Source organism: Oryctolagus cuniculus, chromosome 3 (assembly GCF_051225735.1).
Source record: "Oryctolagus cuniculus isolate XC-2025 breed Fujian yellow rabbit chromosome 3, ASM5122573v1, whole genome shotgun sequence".
In the NCBI taxonomy this organism is placed as follows: domain Eukaryota; kingdom Metazoa; phylum Chordata; class Mammalia; order Lagomorpha; family Leporidae; genus Oryctolagus; species Oryctolagus cuniculus.
The window spans coordinates 154,836,993-154,859,521 of NC_142869.1; the positions used below are offsets into that span (position 1 = coordinate 154,836,993).

At 37.7% G+C, this 22,529-nt stretch overlaps 1 pseudogene; it reads left to right on the forward strand.

The window, feature by feature from the left end:
• The first annotated feature begins 1,324 nt into the window (after positions 1-1,324).
• Positions 1,325-22,529, forward strand: part of LOC127486681 (ubiquitin carboxyl-terminal hydrolase 14 pseudogene) — a 189,114-nt pseudogene continuing 167,909 nt past the window's right edge.

Genomic DNA, 22,529 nt, shown 5'->3' on the forward strand with positions numbered 1-22,529 from the left:
GATACATAGCTATACTATCGATTTTTGTTAGTTATATGTGTATCTGGCAATCGTGTTGAACTCTTATATGTTAATGATTACTGTTGATACTTTTGTTTTTTATAAGATGTTTGATTTCCTTCAGAATCTCACTTTCACTTCTTTATTTCCTCCAAGATTATATGGGACCATTATAGTTTTTCTTGGTCTTGCTACACAAGAGTAGGCATCCCAGTGCTATTCCTATATTTATGATGCTGGCAACTATATCAGGTCCTACTTACTACCAATTCTGAACATTATTAAAATTTCGGAGATGATGGAACCTATCAACCGTTTTTAACATTAATATAGAATGTATTCTTAATTCATTCATGATAAGTTGACAAAATTCCTTTTGTTAAAATTTTTTAATACATGCGGCAGAAACTCTGTCATTATGATGGATGCACTTTAAAAATAGAGAGAGAAGGGTGGGCATTGTGGCACTGTGAGTTTAGCTGCCTCACAGAACACCAGTATGCCATTTTTAAATGTCTGGAAATGAGTCCTGACTCTGCTTATGATTTAGCTTCCTGATAATATACCTAGGATGCAACCGATGATGGTGCAAGAATTTGTGTTCCTGCGGCCTGTGTGGGAGACCAAGATGGAGTTTCTGTCTACTGGTTTTGGCCTCTGCCAGACCTGGCTCTTGCTGCTGTTTGAGGAGTTAACCAGTGGATGGACAATCTCTCTGTCTTTCTCACTCTCTTTCTGCCTTTCAAATAAATAAATAAAATCTTAAAATTATTCAAAGACGGATTAAAATTGATAATATAATAATTTAGAATTATTGGATTAGTGATCACAAGAGAATAGATTTTCTTTATCATATAATTCTAATGTATTTTTTAAAATATTTATTTATTTGAAATTCAGAGTTACACGAAGAGAGGGGGAGGGGTGAGAGAGAAAGCACCTGCGCTTCTATTTACTAGTTTACTTACAAATGGCCTCAAATTAAATTAAGATTTTATTTTTAAAAACTTTTATTTATTTATTTGAAAGGCAGAGTATGACAGAGGGAGAGGCAGAGGCAGAGGCAGAGGTGAAGAAAGAGAGAGAAAGAGAGAGAGAGAGAGAGAGAGAGAGATATCTCATTTGCTGATTTATTCCCCAAATATCAACAATGGCCTGGGTTGGGCCAGACTGAAGCCAGGTGCCAGGAATTTCATCTGGGTCTCCTACATGGGTGCCAAGGCCCATGTACCTGTATAATCTTCCACTGCTTTCCGAGGTACATTAGCAGAAAGCTGGAAATGGAAGATATGGAAGTGGAGTATCCAGGACTCGAACTGGCACCATGTGGGATGTCAGCATTGCAGGCTTCAGATTTTCTGACTATGCTACTGTGCTGACCCTAGGGAAAGCTCTTTTGCAACAAGAACCAACTTCATATGAATATTTGGCTATTGGTTACTCCAAAGACACAAAACTGCGTTTTTCTTCAACAGTCTTAAAACTCTGTAAGTATCTGATTTGATGGAAATAAAGCAAACTTTAATGTTTCTAGATGAATTTAGACTTTTGAATCGTGTGTTTGTGCACCCGCGTATGTGTGTGTGTAAGTTCCAGTCCGAGATATTGCCTTGTCACCCATGAACACTGCTTTGGCACAAAGAGTAATCACAGTTGTTAAGTGTAATAGAAAATTAAAGCAAAAATCCATTCAGCTTCAGTTTTTAAAAATCATGAATAAACTTTAAAACATATGGAGAAGTTTAGATGGTGATTGTTCATCTGCAATCCTAGGGATTTTTATCTATTTGTCCCCTTTTCCATGAAACAGAGTAAAAATATTCATCTACCAAAAAAAGACCACCCTAATAAAACTGTGTTAATGAGTATAAATACCATAATTAAATGTACTTCATGGCTGTGGTGGGATGAGGTTATATTTTTTACTACTTTCCCCCTTCAAATTAAGCATATGAGGAAAGTATTTCCTTGAATTGAGAAGCAGAAAAAATATTGAGCAATTTTATGCACATTTTAAATGCCAGGGTCCATTAACAATCAATGAGCCATTTGGGAGCATTTAGAATGTTTAGCAGAGTGTTTGAGCGATAAGTTTTTTGAAGTTATATTTAGTTGACAGCTGTAACATTAGAGAAGTAAGATGGTCCAAGACTGAATTCTTAGAACAGAACTTCTGGGTATTCCAAAATGTCTTCTATTCTGGGGATAATGGGTTAATATTATATATATCTCAATATAGTGAACTATATTGATCTATATATCAGCATCAGTTTTGGAAGGGTCATTTTTAATAAAAGAGAGATGTTTCACGCCAGCAGTTGGGATACCAGGTGCTCAGACATTATGTCTTGAATATCCCAATGATCCCACCATATAAATTCATAACAAAAACCTGAGATAAGTGAATTTAACCTTTTTAAACAGATTTATTTGTTTATTTAAAAGGCAGAATTACAGAGAGGCAGAAGGAGAGGGGGAGAGTGAGAGAGAGAGAGAGAGAGAGAGAGAGACAGAGGTCTTCTATCCACTGGTTTACTCCCAAATGACTCCAACAGCCAGAGTTGAGCTGATCTGAAGCCAGAAGACAGGAGCTTCTTCCAGGTCTCCCATGTGGGTGCAGAAACCCAAGCATTTGGACCATCTACTAATTTCGCAGGCTGTAGCAGGGTGCTGGATCAGAAGTGAAGCAGCCGGAACTTGAACCGGCATCCATATGGCATGCTGGCACTGCAGTCGGTGGCTTTGCCTGCTATGCCACAGCACTGTCCCTAAAATTTAACCTTCAATATCCAATCATTTTAGGAGTTGTATCCCTTCACATGGGGAGAATAATATGACACATGGTCATTGCAATCGCTTGGCAAAGCAGTAAGCAATGTATAATTATTTCATATGACAAGTAGCTGTATTACTCCATTGAACTTTCCTGATCGATGATAGGATGTTATATTACTGGATTGTGCTTTTCCTTCATGCTGTCACACTCAAAAGCATCACCTCAATAAAACTGTTAATGAGAGCGTTGATATTAGTTTTTTTTACTAAACTAGTTTATTCTATGATGTCATTTTTCTAGGCTTGTCCCCATTTATAGGAGTTTGATTCAGTGAGGGAGGTCATTGCAAGCTGGGTATATTATTCCTGAGAATGTTGACTTTTTCTTTGATGAGGTTATATTTTTCCTTTAGATTCCATGAATAGGATGAGTCATTGTCCAAAAAGTAAGCATATATTAGCAACACTTTGAAATTTTCAAGTCAAAAGCCCAAGGATACCTGAAATCAGAAAAAAAAATCATCATTATTGAATACACTAATTCACTTTAATAATGGACACTAATAGATTTTAGTTTATTGCATAAGAAACATATATGTGGAGAAAATACAGAGCTTGTTTCTTCTTTATTGAATTATTCCTAAGATTTCCTGTTGCAGAGGATTGCACTCAAATTGGTCTGATTACTTGGAAAATCAAAGAATTATTCAAAGTCCAGGTGTTGATTATGTTGTTGCTAATATCCAAATATGACAATTGATTTTGGAGCCTCATTTGTTATGGCAATGGATGCACATGTAGCCAGTGATTTTTATTTAAGCATCAGTGAAATTCTCTATAGGCAAGATAATCACGTGTTTAATGAGAATAATTTGATCAGAGATTCTATCCTAGTTCACAGCCTGCCCATATTTTCTCCTCAATTGTGACTAAATAGCACTTCATATAGGATGAGTATTTTCTTTTATATAACACGCTCTCATATCACTAATATAAATAAATATTTGGAAATTTGAAGTTCTATTATAGTATAATTTATCATATAATATAATACATACCATATATAATAGATTACTGTCGCTCCCCCTCTTCGCGGAGGAACGACACAGGACCCTGCGCTGTCCTTTTGTCTGCTCGGCCCTTCCCGGGTTTGCTGCTGGTTCTTCCCGGGTTGGCTACTGACCCTTCCACCTCCGTGGAAGGGCGGTTCCCCCTGCCACTTTCCCCACTTCCGCGGGGGAGCGGCACACCGCCGGCCGGCTCTCTCGGGGGCTGCACAGGTGTTCCTTCAGATAGATGTTCCTGGTGCATGCTGTCTCTCTCCTCCTTTATAGTCCTCTTCCACCAATCCCAACTCTGCTTCCCACACACCGAATACGCTGCTCTCCTCCAATCAGGAGCAGGATCAGCTCCTGCAGGTCATCACTCAAGTTGGTGAGAGGCAGCTGGGTAGAAGCTGTTTACTCCTCTCCCAGCGCCATATTGTGGGAGAGCAGATGCATAGAATAAGTCTTAATTCCAGTAACAGTCTAGTTCGAGTTGCTCCCCACAGATTACCATGGAATAGAAATATCTACATATCAGTATAGTTCAGGTATATTGCATTCCATATTAAGCTAAAACAGCCTAGTATTTAACATCCTTATTGTGACACACAGAAAATAAATATATAGCACCGTCTACTTTTAATAGTGACTATGATATGACCATTTGTAGTAGACAGTGCTATATGCTTAGCCACAATTAAAATATCTGGCACTTTGAATGCAGTAAAGTTTAACTCTTGGTTTGTACCACAACAAGCAGAATGACTTTTTTCATTAGCAGGGCAGTTATGTTATATGGAAAATAAGCTAGCATAGTGCCTTGGTTTCACTAAGTTTAGATTGACAAAGTGATTTCTTAGTATATATATTTTAGTTGCACAATCCTGGAAGGCTTTGATGGTATAGTGATTTTAGAATAGTGTAAAATATACCATAATAGTAGTGAATAGTGGTGGTTACATCAACACACCTATCACGTACATTAGCATGGTAACAATTGGAGTTGAGTAAGCCTGATTATCGATAAAACTTTTGCTGGCCGGCACCGTGGCTCAATAGGCTAATCCTCTGCCTGCGGCCCCCGCACACAGGGTTCTAGTTCTGGTCAGGGCTCAGGATTCTGCCCCGGTTGCCCCTCTTCCAGTCCAGCTCTCTGCTGTGGCCCAGGAGTGCAGTGGAGGATGGCCCAAGTCCTTGGGCCCTGCACCCTCATGGGAGATCAGGAGGAAGCACCTGGCTCCTGGCTTTGGATCAGTGTGGTGCGCCAGTTGCAGCTGCCATTATGGGGTGAACCAACAGAAAAAGGAAGACCTTCCTCCCTGTCTCTCTCTCTCTCACTGTCGGCTCTTCCTGTCAAAAAAAAAAAAAAAACAAAAAACAAAACAAACAAACAAAAAAACACCTTGCAATTTAAGAACTAGTAATAATTTTCAAAAATATTTTAATGTATATTACCTAAGTGTATCATCAATGGATTATGCTGATCATTGTGTATCTCAATGTGGAAATTTGTTTATTTTTGTACCCCTAATATCCAAAGATAACTTGAGAATCAAATAATCCATTTCTTGTAACTGAGGAGTTTCCAAGGATATGGCACTTATGTGCCAAGCTAAAAAACTCACATAAAAATGTAGACAAGTTCCTTGCACCAGATTACACAACTGGCATAATCCATGGCTGACACACTTAGGTCATTTTGGATCTGGTGTCTATAATATATTCCCACAAATTTTCAAGCACATTTGGACTTTTGAGCAACTACAGGCTCCACTTATGATTTTTGTTGTACTTTTGAATCCAAGGCAATATAAATAAAGAGAACGTCAAGGGGGCAAATGGGTATATGTGTCTTAGAATATTGCAGGGATTTTCTGAGTAGCCTCTTTCTGAAGCTCTAAAATGTGACGAATGAAAACAGATTCTTTGGGAGGCTTGAGAGACTTGAGCAACAGTTAGTGGGTATGGAAATGAGCATCTTTTATGTCAAGAGCCACAGCTTTCCTAAAACACTCAAAAACACATAAAGCACAAATTAACTATACAGTCTGTTCTTACAGCTTCTTTCAACCTGATATTTTGGTAGTAACTCTTCCTTTTCACAGCTACTCCTACATTTATTCTTGCAGACTTCCACTAATAGCATCTGGTAGCCAAGAGTTTAAAGCAAGAAGTTAGACACCAGGAAAATATTTACCTGCTACTAGAGGAAAACAGGGAAAACACTGCAAGACATTGGCAGTCAAAGACTGCTTGGGTAAGACCCCAGAAGCACAAGAAATAAAGACAAAAATAGACTAATAGGATTACATCAAGCTAAGTAACTCCTGCGCAGCAAAGGAGACAAAGTGAATAGGTAACTGACAGAATGGCAGAAAATATTTGCAAGTTCACATCTGATAAAGGACTAATATCCAGAATATATAAAAGGCTGAACAAACTCAAAAGCAACAAAACTAACAATCCATTTAAGAAATGAACTAAGGGTGTGGACATGCATCTTTCAAGGAATGAAATACAAATGATAAATAGATCCATGAAAAGATATTCAGTATAACTAGCCCTCAGGGAAATGTGAATGAAAACACAGTGAGATTTCACCTCACCCCAGTTAGAATGAATATCATCCTTAAATCAAAAAATAACAACTGCTGGTGAGTATGTGTAGAAAAAGATATTCTAATACACTATTGGTGAATATGTAAACCAGTACAACCATTATGGAATACAGAATGGAGGTTCCTCAAAAATTTGAAATAGATCTACCATATGATCTAGTTCTCCCACTCCTGGGAATGTACCAAAAGAAAATGATATCGACATATGAAAGAGTTATCCGTACCCTCATGTTTATAGCAGCTCAATTCACAACAAATAAGATGTGGAATAAACACAAATGTCTATCAACTGATGACTAGATAAGGAAATTGTGGTATACTAATGGAATACTACTCAAGTGTAAAAAAGAATGAAATTCTGTCTTTCACAACAAAATGTATGCAATTGGAGACTGTTAAGCTTAGTGAAATAAGCCATTCTCCAAAAGACAAATACAATATGTTTACTCTGGTTTGCAGTAACTAATATACAGAATACAAAAATGTATTGTATATGAGTGAAATTAACATTTTGAGATTTTGATTATTGTTTATAGACCTTGTCTATACTCTTGAAAAACAATGGTCTTTCCACTTACTGATTGTTGAAATCTTTATTTAATGGAGGATTAGGCTTGTGATTATAAAGTAAATTAAAAATATGTCATTGCAAAAATTAAAAGAAAATGAATAAAGAAGTAGGAAGAGTGTGAACAAGGAAGGGAGGAAAGGTAGGGTGGGAAGTATTATTATAATCTTAAAAGTGTATATATTAAATACATGAAATATTTCCCTTTATATAAATATTTTAAAATTACCTGTTACAAATCAACCCCACAGTAATGGTCATATGAAGAGACATTAAACAGGAAAAAGATTTTTATCTTATTATATCATCTTCATTGATACAACTATTTGGGTTGCATCTCTACTTAATTAGACTTTGTGAATTATAAAATCTCATAAATTTGCTAACTAACAATGTCATTCAAATTAATAGTAGGATGAATATAAATGAATACAAAGTTAATATATTCTTACCAAATAAATCAAAATCATATTTTAAAACCTAAAACATATAAATAGTATAGAAAATGCAGATTATACAGATAAGAAACATAAATCATAATTTCCTCAGGAAAGTTCACCTGTGTTAGCATTTAGTTTTTTATTTATGAATCATCATATTTAACATATACTTTCAGAGTTTTACTTCAATATTAAATTTTAAACTTTTTTATGTTATTAACTATTCTTATACAAAAATATTTTAAATAACTATACAGGAATTGGTTTTCATTTTCTAGATGTATCCTAAATTTCAAAACATTTCACACTCCTGGGTTAGGGATACATTTAAAGTTTATTACTATGATAAAGAGTCCTGCAAATAAAACATTCAAAAATTTCATAGTAACTTTTGCCTTATATTTTACATATAAATTAGAAAAATTATGCAAAAATGTTTGTGATTTTGCTAGATTATTATTCAAACATATTGTACCAAATTATCATTCCAAAATATTGTGCAAGATTGTCACAATATAAATAATTATTAATTCGGTGTAATTCCTTCAAGCTTTACTTTTTATTCTTAAGTTAAAATTAAAAAAAATTAGGAATATCATATAGTTATCTTGTTAGTGTATTCAGACTATTTTAATGCAATCACAAACCATAATCATACTTTTGGTTTCTCTAAAGTTTGAATTTAGTTTTATTATTATTATTTAGTTTTATTCTTATAAATATTTGGAATTTAATGGATAAATGAACCATTAATGTTTCCAAAAGTACAGCCAGTTTTACATCATGACTCATCATATATAACTTAAGTGTTATAGAAATGATAATACTATCCTAAAATTGCATATGTGACAGGTTGATTTATCTTGATATTCTTTGTGGTTTGATGCACGGATTTTTTAAGAGCATTCATTCTTAATTTGACAGGACATACCTCCTACATATGAAACTGTAGTGGTGCTAGGATATATATATATATATATACATATATATATATAAATTAAAATACACACTCTGCCCTCAAGGAGGTCAAAAATGGTAGGGTGAGACATGAAAATAAATCGCTATGATGCAGGATGAAATCCAAAGTGCTCTAGAGAGATGAAAGCAGACCCCTGGTGAATACTGATAGATGCAATAGCTTCCATCATTGGAAATGTGCTAGTTATGCTGCTTGGGACATTAGATAATGAGTGGAGTTTTACTCTTCTTCAAAAATGTCATTCCTTTTGTAGTCCTAAAAATAATCAATGGTAATAAATAAAAAGGAATGTCATATTTCATTGAAGGTTAAGTAACACTGAAATAACAAAGATTTCTTAAAATATCAGTGATGTAAAATATGTCAAATATCATCTAATGCTATGTATTATAAATGTGAATAAATTACTTTGGAAATTAAGGCATGCTTATGATTAACCCTTGGGAAACCATCACCTTGCAATAATTTTATAAGAGCTCTCCCCTTGTGAATGCATTTATCTGCTTCCTCCATTGTCCTGGCAGAAGTTTGGCCCTACACAAGTCATTATGAGTGAAATTTTTAGTGAAAGTAGTTGAGGTTGTTTAAATGGCTTAAACAAGGGAAAATATGAATTGATATTTACATTAAATGGATCTGCCAGAGAATCCCAACATTCGTGATCACATTACCTTCTATAGGTATAATTAATACTTAAATCAAAAAAACTTTTTGAAATGGATGTTTTTATTGGGGAATATTTTCAAATGTGAATCAGGAAACTGTGGTTTAGTTTTTGTTATTTCAACGATTAGTTGTATGACTTTGCAAAACACCTTTGACTTTTCTTGACATGGATCTCATTGCTTGAAATTAGATCTAACCCTATGTGTTTTCTAAATCCCTTTCAACTGTGTCAAATTTTTTCTTTCTTTTATTTCATTGTCAAATTCAAAACAAGCTACATAGTTTAAATTTATTTTGCGAGATAGAAAGGGCATAGAATTGGCTGTTGGAAATTCTCCTGCTCAGTTGTCATAGCACCAACCATTAATTGCCCACTCAATGCACGGTTTTCTAAGAACCTTTCTTCCTCTCTGCCAGGGATAGCTACATTCTACAAGTTAAGTTTTTGTCTTCAACTTCTATTTAATGCATTGTTAAAATTCAAATCCAAATTCAAATGTTAGTGCAAATTATTTTTAAAGTAATAATTATATGCTCTATTTGTCTTTTAAATACAACTAAATAACTGCTGAAGAGACTTATGCAGGTGTTGAATGCAGGTGGGATGAAATATAAAATGTACCTTTTCTGAATAGAGAAAAAGAAATGTGCAAATTACTTCTATAATTACTAGGTGGAGGTATTTTTTTCCAGTCACTGTATGCATTCATCATATTTTGAGTAGTAAATCATAGTGTAATTTTTTTTTTTAAAAAGCTGTCACCTTAATTTTCTGATAGCTTGATTGGTTGAATAATTTTACACACTTCTGCTCTCACATGGATTGGCTACTTTGAAGGTTATTTTCTAGGAAATGTTGATGTTTCTTGTTGTGTTTTTTATCATTTTAATCCATGACATGTTATTCTCACATTGTTGACTCAAAGTTGAAATCTTGTTTGGAACATTAGAAATGGATCATTGTGTCTGCAGGACTAGTTTTTACGTAAGTCTTTCACTTTCTTAGCGATTAAATCTTCAGATGTCACTGAAGCAACTGCTCCTGGCAGTGTGTATTACACCAGAGGCCCACCACTGATGTAGCCACAGGGTTTATCAACAATACTCATACAGCACATGGTGCCAAGAGCATTTAAGATTGACCAGTCTGAGGCAGGTATTGTGGTACAGTGGGTAAAGCTACCACTTGGTAGGCACAAATCATATGTTTGCCAGGGATTAAGTACTGCTTCCACTTCCAATCCAGCTTTCTACTAATGCACCTGGAAGGCAGCACAGGATGGCCAAGTACTTGGGTTCCTGACACTCATGTAGAATACACAAATGGAGTTCCTGGATCCTAGCTACAGCCTGGCCCAATGCCTGCTACTTCACACATTTGGGGAGTGAACCAGTGGGTAGAAGATATCTCTCTCTCTCCCTGCCATGTCACTCTCCCTTTCAAAATTAATTAATTAAAAAGATTGACCAGGGCCGGCACCGCGGCTCAATAGACTAATCTTTCCCCTGCGGCGCCAGCACACCGGGTTCTAGTCCCGGTCGGGGTGCCGGATTCTGTCCTGGTTGACCCTCTTCCAGTCCAGCTCTCTGCTGTGGCCCAGGAGTGCAGTGGAGGATGGCCCAAGTCCTTGGGCCCTGCACCTGCATGGGAGACCAGGAGAAAGCATCTGGCTCCTGACTTCGGATCAGCACGGTGCACCATCCGCAGTGCGCTGCCAGAGCGGCCATTTGGGGGGTGAACCAACGGAAAAGGAAGACCTTTCTCTCTGTCTCTCTCTCTCACTATCCACTCTGCTTGTCAAAAAAAAAAAAAAAATTGACCAACTTATCCCCTCTAGAATTTATAGATTCTTGCCAATTCTTATGACACTAGGACCTTACTGAAAAGTGACCTCTCTGCATTTTCTTTACAGTCTATTCCAGTAGCTCTATTTAATTTTGAAATATTTTCAGCATTCCCCAACCCCATTTTGGTTCTGAGTCCATTTTTGGAGGTTTATTAGTTTCTTTTGGTTGTACCACATTTATTTTTCTTCATTCTGTGTCCTTCCATTGAAATTTGTGTATTTGATGGGAAAGCCATCTCTTCTGAACTTTGTAGATATCTGGCTGTGATAAATTCTTACAATGTAAACTAGCCTGGGCTTGTGAATGAGCCAGCTAATAGTGATCTTAGCCAGACATTGGAGCTGAATTCCTTAATTGAATGTATTCCTGCCTGTGATCTGCTGATTGTACTCTGTAGTCCAAAGAGAGTATTGGATGGTCTCTGTGATCAGCCCTGGTTTGCCAGGATTGCAAGTTGTCTTCGATGTGTGTTGGATATGGTTGAATGCTAGGCTATGAGAATTGGAGAAATCCATGCAGATGTTTTCTAGTGATGTGGAGTGGAAGGGGACAGATATGCATGGTATGTACTTGACCTTGTCTCCCAACCTAGGGTAGAATTAAGTGAACATCAATGCATGGTAAATCATCACTCAGCAGCCAGGGTTGCATGGGGCCAGCTATTATCTCCACAGTTAACCTCTGACCTGCAGTTGCCTTATGCCCTGTGTAAAGCTTAATGATAGAACTGGGGTTTAGTTGGTTCCCATCTTGGCCCCTGGAGTTGGTTAGAGACAGATATTTCCCTCACAAGTAATTGCTGACCTGAAGTTGCCTCCTGGCCATGGGGAGAAGTAACCAAGCCTTAGTGTTTTCTGAGGAAGTTGGATAGGAGTTCAAGACTAGTGGTCTTGTAGATGATGTTTCCTGAAAAATAATGCAATTGGCTATTCTTTCTGTTGTGACACTTCCATTGTCTAGAATACAGAGCAATAGCCAAGATCTGTGTGCTGGTAGTTGTGAACTCTGCTTCTTTGTCTCCAACTTACCCCATATAACTAGCCCTTCCAGTACTCCAAATGTTGCCCCTCCCCCCCATGCAGAGTTAGACAGTGAGAAAGAGAGAGATAGAGAGAAAGGTCTTCCTTCTGTTTGTTCAGCCCTCAAATCGCCGCTATGGCCGGCGCACTGCGCCGATCCGGATCCGAAGCCAGGAGCCAGGTGCTTCCTCCTGGTCTCCCATGCAGATGTAGGGCCCAAGCACTTGGGCCATCCTCCACTGCACTCCTGGGCCCCAGCAGAGAGCTGGACTGGAAGAGGAGCAACCAGGACAGAACCAGCGCCCCAACCTGGACTAGAACCCAGTGTGCCAGCGCCACAGGCAGAGGATTAGCCTAGTGAGCCTCAGTGCTGGCCTCCAAATGTTTTTTTTAACATAAGAATGAACCCCCTGAAAAGGATGTCAGAATAATGGGGAAGCTGATCATCTACTTTCCACTCATTTTAACATGGGGGAGGAAGAATGTATTGCTATTTACATAGCATGATTCAGTGAAGCAATATTTATTTCTAAATACCAAATTACATGATATGCACAATTTTTTTTTTTTTTTGGACAGGCAGAGTGGACAGTGAGAGAGACAGACAGAGAGAAAAGTCTTCCTTTGCCGTTGGTTCACCCTCCAATGGCCGCCGTGGCCAGCGCGCTGCGGCCAGCGCACCACGCTGATCCGATGGCAGGAGCCAGGTGCTTATCATGGTCTCCCATGGGGTGCAGGGCCCAAGGACTTGGGCCATCCTCCACTGCACTCCCTGGCCACAGCAGAGAGCTGGCCTGGTAGAGGAGCAACTGGGACAGAATCCGGCGCCCCAGACGGGACTAGAACCCCGTGTGCCGGCGCCGCAAGGCAGAGGATTAGCCTATTGAGCCGCGGCGCCGGCCAATATCCACAAAATTTTCATAATATGTATATTGACTTTCACATATAAGAGAAAACATGTGATTTTCTCTTTCTGGATCAGATTTATTTCATTTAACATAATGATTTCCAGTTCCATCCATTTTTGATGCAAATGTCAGGATTCCTTTATTTTTTTATGGCTAATTAATACCCCATCATAACATATATCACATTTTCTTTGATCATCTATTGATGTAAATATGAGTTGATTTAATATTTTTGCTATTTTGAATTAAGCTGATTATGAACATGGAAGTAGAGTTATTTCTTTTATATGGTTATTTCATTTTCTTTGGATATATTCTCAGAAGTGGGATAGCTGGCATATATTATAGATATATTTTTCATTTTCTGAGCAATCTCCATTCAGTCTTCTATGACTGTTGTAGCAATTTTCATTCATACCAACAGTTTATTAGGGTACCTTTTCTCTACAACATCACGAGCATTTGTTATTTTTTGGATAATAGCCATTCTAATTGGAGTGAGGTGATTTCTTATTTTGCTTTTGATTTGCATTTCCTTGATGGCTAGTGATCCTGATCATTTTTCTGTGTGTCTGTTGGCTGTCTGTATTTCATCGTTTGAAAAAATTTCTGTTCATTTCCTTACTACTCTGAATGTGTCTGGTTTTGTCTGAAAGCAGTCTTTCCTATGGATAACTCCTAGCTGGATTTCTGATAGTTGGGAGGAGAGCCACAGAATTCTGCCATCTTGATAATGTCATTCCTATTGTGTTTGAGATTCGTGTTTCTTTTTGCCTTAAGTTGCTATGCATACATTTGAAGAAATAAAGGCTGATCTGTTCATCCCAGAATGATTTTTCCTGGGAAAGCCCGTCTCCAGTCAACCCACCTAGAGATTCTGAATAGGCCACCTTGTGTGGTCTATTGGTAGCCTTGCTGTTGAAGCCCTCTGCCAGCTAGCTTGCTGTCTGCTGGGTGAGATGTAGGTGGACCAGGCAACTGTGTCTCTATAGGTGTGTCTCTAGCCTGTATTCACTTGAGTGGACTTGTTGATTGGGTGTGAAAGGACAGGCCTGGAACTTGAATCCATGAGTGTGGGCTAGAAGCTTAGGTACACAGGAATAGACCTGACACTGGAGTAAACCTTTAACTTTTGCTGCTGGAGTGAGCCAGTTCCAGGATGGGCCCAGAGTCCGAGTCCATGAGGTAATTGTAAATCTGATATTAACTGTGGAGATAATAATATCTGGCCCCATCCATTCCTGGCTGCTGAGTGATGACTCTACAATGTCTTAATGCTCTGTTTAAACCTATCATAGGATTGCCTGGTACTTGGTTGGGCCTGGAAACTGAATCTCTGGAGCCAGTTCTTGAAACTGTGACTGCATTGGTAGTCCTACATTATCCATGGAAGTCATCCTGACAAGATGAATGACTGGTACAAGCCAAAATGTTGAATATTCAATACAAACCTGGATCTTGATCCACTGGATCTTGGGGGCAATAGAGACTGTCCTAGAACGTGAGACAAGCCCGGTAGCCTGCAGTAAGGATGATGTATAGGTCTATGGGGGTAGGTCTGGATCCTGAGGCCACTGATGATGGTCTACTTTCTGAAGCAATGGGGCTGTCCTATAGTCTGGGACTTTGGGACCTAGTTTGGAACCTGGGCCTGTTGGACCATTGGAGTCTGTGTGTAAGGTCCTGCCCTTCATTCTGGGTCCAGGGGCTTGGCTCAGAGGTAGGATTTATATGGGTAACTCTGGACCTTGGGTCTGCTGGAGTGTGGGGCTTCACTTTATGGGTGGGAATTCTTGGGGTATCCGGGCACAGGACACTCCAGAAATTGTGTTCATGGTTCCTATCTTTGTGTCTTACTAAAGTTTCAGTCCAGGCACTGAGTTCAGCCTGAGCTTGGGTCAGTTTCCGAGGTTGTCTGAATATTCAACAAGGCCTGGAGATTAAGTCTACAGGGACAAGTTGGTGCTGAGCAGGCCTGGACTCTATGTCTACAGAGGTGAACCTGAAGGCTGGGTCATACTAAGGCTATGTGCCTGAGGACTAGGATTTCAAGTGTTGGCTCAGTGCTGGGACCCAAGGGTGATCCAATCCCCACTTTCCTTTGCTTGCGCTCAAAAAGAGGTTATCTCTCCATTTTTTACTGCCTGTGGTTGGGGAAGCAGTGATGTGTGTAACATAAAACAGTCTTCCTCCACATCAATTTATCTTTTCATACAGGTGCTATCATCCAGGTGCTGTAATCTCTCATTGGGTTTCCTTAGCTCTTGTGAAGGTATTTTTTAGTGTGGCTAGTTATGCAAATTGATATTTCTGCAGGAAGGATGTGTTCTGGGAGGCCTTATTCCACCATCTTTCTGCTGTTCATCTCACTTGATATTTCTTAAATAGTGTAAGATATGGGTAGTTCAAGTATTCTGTTTCTCTTGCTTTCTTCTACAAGGTTTTATTATAATTAGAGTTTTACTTAGAATTTTATTGCATGTTTTTCTCCCTGAGTGCTCTTTTTAAGCTCTGTCATGAATATAATTGGTGTATATTAAGTAATGGAAATATGTCCAATTTTTATATGTTTTATAGACAGACATGTAGCTTGCTTCTATCAGTAATCAGCAAAATAAGGAAACAACATATAATTTAAATTTAGATTTACAATTGAAAAATTTTCAGAAAGGGTCAATACCCTGAGGCAAAAAAGTACCTTTCAGTTAACTACATTTCTATTCAATATGGACGGGTATTTGGCCTAATGGTTGAGACTCCTGCATCCCATATTGGAATGCTTTGGTTTGATTCCCAGTTCAGGGTCCTGATTCCAGCTTCCTGACAATGCAGACCCTGGGGGACAGTAGTGATGGATCCAGTGGTTGAGTCCCTGCTACCCATGGGGGTGATCTTGATTGAGTTTTTATTTTCTGGCTTTGGCAAGCCCAGTCCTGGCTGTTGAGGGCTTTTAAGCAATGACATGGCAGATGGGAGCTTTCACTGCATCTCTCACTTGTGCGCTCTCTCTCTCTCTCTCTCTCTCCTTTCTTTTGCATCTTTGATTAAAAAACATTATACAAGGAGATGGATACTTCTTACATGTTAGGTGACCATAGACACACCATTTTTTATTACTAACCTGACAAGATGGATAAACAAAAATTTAAAAATTATTTTTCTATAATGTATTTTATTAGTTTTTCATTTTGATAGAAAGTACTTATAGTCCATGACTGAGACTCTAAAACCAGTGCTACCATTCTAACTTAAATGTTTGACTCATTGTTATTGATTCCATACAATTTTTTTTTTATTTTATTGGTTTTCTTTTGTTTGTTTTTGTAAGCTACTCTAGGAGGTCAAATCTGACAAGTCTTTTTGCAAGCTAGTGCTATATAAAGCTTTGGAAGAGTTTGGCTATGTGATTTGTGTAGAACGTCAGGAAGTAAACTTTTAGCTTTCACATAGTAGATCTTCTTACTTTTGTCTATAATTGGTACCACAGTTACTTTCAAATTACCAAGGAGGCATATGCTATCTGGTGTGTGTATATAAAATATGATTATGACTTATGTGATTTTTCCTATATTGCATATTAAGGAGAAAAATGTAAATATAAATGAAAATCACTGAAATAAAAACACTGAAATTTTGATTGTTTAATGGTAAGTAGTTAGTCATTGGTATATTATTTATTTAACTTCTTTAATAATATAATAAACAACTGCTTCCTATCAGATTTTAGTTTGTTTCTAAATCATGGAAACATATCATCTAATAAGTAAACAAATAAATAGCCTTCCTAACATCTTACCAAAAATGTTTGAATAATATTCACTAATTATCTTTCAGTTTGGTAATATTTACGTTCAGAAATAATTGTACAAAATTTTTAAACATTCAGATTAGTTATTAAATGGCCTAGAAAATCTTATCAACTAATAATTCTTAAAACTTACAATACTCTTGAATGATTATTAAAATATAGATACTATTCATTTTTGTATTTTGACATTTTAAAGATTATAACACCCAGAAGCATCAAAGGCTAATTCAATAAGATAATTATAGATACAATGTGCTTAATTGAGATTCAGGGATATTGGGAAAACTTGGCTAATTATAGTGATCTCACACTGAAGAATGAGTTTATTCAGTTGAAAATGTGGTCTTCGTAATGTAAAATACACACTGTTCTGTCGTTTTAATCTAGAATTAATTTGTGCGACTAGTTCCATTAGCTGTAATTTTCCATGTTATCAATTCTTCAGGAAATTAACAATGCTTCATTTTTGTGTGTAATTATTAGTGGTTAATGTTGACATTCATCATATTTAAAGTTGTTATTAATATAAACATCTCATTAGAAATGTCAGACTTAACATCTTGAATTAATTAAGGTTCATGCATGCATCTTTCCAACATATAATGATCAAGACATAGCTTTTAGAGGAGATATGTCTGAGCTACTATGCTACTTTGTGTAGTTAGTTTAGTTTAGTTGTAGACTGAATTCAAAATTTGACTCTTCATTTGACAGATTGTCCAGCAGTTTCACACATTGGTAACTAGGGACACAATTTATCTACAACATGCTGAAAAATTTCACTAATTAGTTGTCAGAGACGTTTATCACTTTTCAACATCATAAAGTAGTATTGAATTACTGTTACTGGCTGCACTTCCAGACATAATGGGGTAATTGTGCTAGGTTTATTTTTATGATATAGAACTGCACTGAGCAGACCACAACAGAGGACATTTCCAGGCTTTGTGAGGTTCTTGAGAAAAAGGGAAGGCAGAAGCCTGTCCTTTCATCTCAAAGCTGAGTGGAGAACAGTTCTCTTAGTGAGCTAAGCAGAGATCAAAATTTCAGGATTCTAAATTGGCTAGAATTTGTGGAGTTTTATACTGGAAATGTGAGCTGCAGAGGAACAAAACACTAACCTCTCTGTGTTGTTCTTAAAGATTTGCTGTGAGCAGTACTGTGCATGACCAAAGTGAGATACCATGAAACTTTGAAAAATAGCTGTTGCTACAGGGTTATGTGCTAAATAAACATCTATGGATTGTTCTACTGGAGATTCCAGACTTCCAAACTAAACAGAGTAGAGATAACTCTTTGAGATGCTATGCATTCAATTCAGAAAGTAAAGGTTTTCATTTTAGGGGTAAAGACTGTGCCCTAAATGACAGTTGATAGAATTTTTTTTATTTTATAAAGGGGCAAGTTTTTATAAAGGGACAAGTAATAAATATTACTACTCAACTTTGCAATCCTAGTGTAAAAGAAGTCGCACACATTACATAAACAAATAGGTATAGGTATTTGCAAAAGGCAAAACCCAGAAGACCTTGAAAACAAAATAAAATAAACTCAAAGCAGTCCATTTGGCTTGTAGTTTTATTTTGCTAGCTCCTGTCCAACAGTCTTTGCCAAATTTTGGGAGTAAAAAAAAAAAAAGCCAAAATATGTTTGTCCTAGCAAAGCAGAAAATGAACTTTGAAATTAACTGTAGGATCGCCAGTGCCGCGGCTCAATAAGCTAATTCTCCGCCTTGCGGCCCCGGCAAACCGGGTTCTAGTCCCGGTCGGGGTGCCAGATTCTGTCCCGGTTGCTCCTCTACCAGGCCAGCTCTCTGCTGTGGCCAGGGAGTGCAGTGGAGGATGGCCCAAGTGCTTGGGCCATGCACCCCATGGGAGACCAGGATAAGTACCTGGATGCTGCCATCGGATCAGCGTGGTGTGCCGGCTGCAGCGGTCATTGGAGGGTGAACCAATGGCAAAGGAAGACCTTTCTCTCTGTCTCTCTCTCTCACTGTCCACTCTGCCTGTCAAAAAAAAAAAAAAAAAAGAAAAAGAAAAAGAAAAAAAGAAATTAACTGTAGGATCATCGACTAGTGAAACTGTCTCCTAAATCAAATGCAATGCTCTTTAAAGTAAGAAAATGTAATTATAGTGTATACTGCAAAATAACAAGCATGGAATTAACAAAAAAATATTATATGTGCAAAGTATCAGGGACTATGACATTTAATAAAAGAACGCATTATAAATTGACCCTGCAGTGACCCAGGTATTGGCTTAGAAGACAAGAAATTAAAACTACAAAGAACTATGTATTTAGCGTTTTAAAAAGCAGAATGTATATTGTCAGTTAAGAGCTGTATGAGGGGTCTTTGAAAAGTCCATGAAATATGGATATTATGAAATCTGCATGGATTTCCTTTTTTTGTACCAAAATAAACTTATTTTAAAATATTTTTTAACTTTTATTTAATGAATATAAATTTCCAAAGTACAGCTTATGGATTACAATGGCTTCCCCCCATAACGTCCCTCCCACCCGCAACCCTCCCCTTTCCCACTCCCTCTCCCCTTCCATTCACATCAAGATTCATTTTCGTTTCTCTTTATATACAGAAGATCAGTTTAGCATACATTAAGTAAAGATTTCAACAGTTTGCTCCCACACAGACACATAAAGTGAAAAATACTGTTTGAGTACTAGTTATAGCATTAAATCTCAATGTACAGCACACTAAGGACAAAGATCCTACATGAGGAGTAAGTGCACAGTGACTCCTGTTGTTGACTTAACAAATTGACACTCTTGTTTATGGCCTCAGTAATCACCCTAGGCTCTTGTCATGAGCTGCCAAGGCTATGGAAGCCCCCTGAGTTCACTGACTCTGATCATATTTAGACAAGGCCATGGTCAAAATGGAAGTTCTCTCCTCCCTTCAGAGAAAGGTACCTCCTTCTTTGATGACCCATTCTTTCCACTGGGATCTCACTTGCAGAGATCTTTCATTTAGGGTTTTTTTTTTTTTTTTTTTTTCCCAGAGTGTCTTGGCTTTCCATGCCCGAATTAGTCTCATGGGCTTTTCAGCCGAATCCGCATGCCTTAAGGGCTGATTCTGAGGCCAGAGTGCTGTTTAGGACATCTGCCATTCTATGGGTCTGCTTTGTATCTCACATTCCCATGTTGGATCATTCTCTCCCTTTTTTATTCTATCAGCTAGTATTTGCAGACACTAGTCTTGTTTTTGTGATCCCTTTGGTTCTTAATCCTATCATTATGATCAGTTGTGAACTAAAATTGATCACTGGGACTAGTGAGATGGCATTGGTACCTGCCACCTTGATGAGATTGAATTGGAATCCCCTGGTATGTTTCTAACTCTACTGGTTGAGGTAAGTCAGCTTGAGCATGTCCCAAATTGCACATCTCTTCCCTCTCTTATTCCCACTCTTATATTTAACAGCGATCACTTTTCAGTTAAGATTCAGCACTTAAGAATAATTGTGTATTGATTACAGTATTCAACCAGAAGTATTAAATAGAACAAACCAAAAAAAAAAATACTAAGAAGGATAAAGTGTTTGGTGCTCAGTTAGTTGTCACCTATCAGGGAGAACAATTTATTTATTTATTTGAGAGACAGAGTTATAGACAGAGAGGGCCAGACAGAGAGAGAGGTTTTTCCATCTACTGATCACTCCCCAAAAGTCCGCAAGGGTCAGGGCCAGGGCAGGCCAGAGCCAGGAGCTTCTTCTGGGTCTCACACATGGGTGCAGGATCACAAACACTTGGGCTGTCCTTCTCTGCTAGCCCAGGCACATCATCAGGGAGCTGGATCAGAAGCAAAGCAGCTGGGGCTCGAACTGGCACCCACTTGGGATGCTGGCTTTGCAGGCGAAGGCTTAACTTACTACACCACAGCACTGACCCCAGTAAACCTGTCTTTATGCAATTTTCCCATGTCTTTTGAAATGCCCCTTGAAAATATTAACTAAAACAAGGAGAGGATGTATCAAAATAATACAGGGATTATTCCTGAAAACAAAACTGCTGGGGGCAGGCACTGTGGTGTAGTAGGCCTAGCCTCCCCACCTTAGCATCCACCAGCATCCCATCTGGGCACCTTTTTGTGTCCCGGCTGCTCCTCTTCATATCAAAGCTCTCTGCTAATGGCCTGGGGAAGCAATAGAAGATGGCCCAAGAACCTGGGCCCCTGCTCTTCCATGGGAGAACTGGAGGAAGCTCCTGGCTCCTGGCTTTGGATTGCCTGAGCTCTTGCTTTTGTGGTAATTTGAGAAGCGAACCAGTGGACAGAAGACCTTTCTCTCTGTCTCTTCCTCTCTCTGTTTATAATTCTATCTCTCAAATAAATAAAATTAAAAACAAAGCTATTGGTGAAATATTAAGCCATGTTACTGTAATATAATTTTAAATATCTTATCTCAAAGCCAAAAAAGGAATGGGAGAAAGAAAGAGTTTGGGAAGGGGAGAGGAGGCTGGAGGGATGCAGGGAGGAAGGGGATATCATTATGTTCTTAGAATTGTATCTACAAATCACACTGAATCTAAAAATATCAATTAAAATTTAAAAACAGAAAACTACAATATTTGAAGCAAAAGAATCAAAAAACCCTGAGTGTGCTAACAGCATATCAGACACTACGAAAGAAGATACAGTATCAAGGAACTGAAAGACACAAAAAGAATTTTCAAATTGATGAACAGAATGGATCTGTATATCCATGCAAGTATCTAGTAGCTTAACATATAGGTAAGTTTTGTCCCATAAGGAAAAAGAAAGCATGATCAGAAAAAATATATTTGAAGAAATAATTATCAAAGTTTCTCCATATATTAACGAAAGATCATTGCACAGCACTAAGAAATATTATGTAAAACCTGAAATGAGATGAAAACAGAGAAACAAAACCTAAACAAATTATAATCAAATTTCAGGAAACAAATTATTATGAGAAAATCTGAACAACAAACTGATCAATATGATCTAATTAACAATTTGAAGACCCAGCACTGTAGTAAAATGTGTATTTCCTTGAAGTGCTCATGGGATGTTCATTAATATGTTTCATGTCTTTGGCCATAAATTGTTTAAATCAATTCCTAAAGAATAATATATTTCAGAGAATGTTCTGTAGCCACATTAGACTTAATCAGAATTTTAATTTGGTAATTAAAATGAGAATTATGGGTAATTAAAGTACCAAGGAAATAATTTAGAATTTAAACAGCATAGTTCTAAATAAGTTTTTGAGTCAAGGAATAAATAGAAACTATAAATTTAAATATTACAAAGTATTTTGGAATGGGAATACACAACATATTAAAACTTAGGTTATAGGTAAAGCAATAATTAGTAATATCTAGAGTACAGTTAAATGCTCATGTTAGAGAGGTACAGAAGGCCAGGCCATCACTTAGGTCGCCCACATCCCATATCAGAGTGATTAGGATTGAGTCTTGCCTCTGTTTCCAATTTATTTTCTGTTGATGAACTCTAGGAGGTAGCAGAAAATGGCTTTAGCACTTGAGTTCCTGCCACTCATATGGGGAACCTGGCTGAAATTCCTGACTCCTAGGTCCACCATTGGGCAACCCAGGCTGTTTTGAGAGTTGGGGGAGTAACAGAAGATTTCTTTAATCTCTCCTCTCCTCTCCTCTCCTCTCCTCTCCTCTCCTCTCCTCTCCTCTCCTCTCCTCTCCTCTCCTCTCCTCTCCTCTCCTCTCCTCTCCCTCTTTCAAATAAATAAAAATAAATAAACTCTAAATGCTTGATAGGAAGGAAGAAAGGTTAAAATAAAAAATTCTGAGTTTCAGGGTAGTGCCGTAGCATGGCAGATTAAGCTTTCTCTTGCAA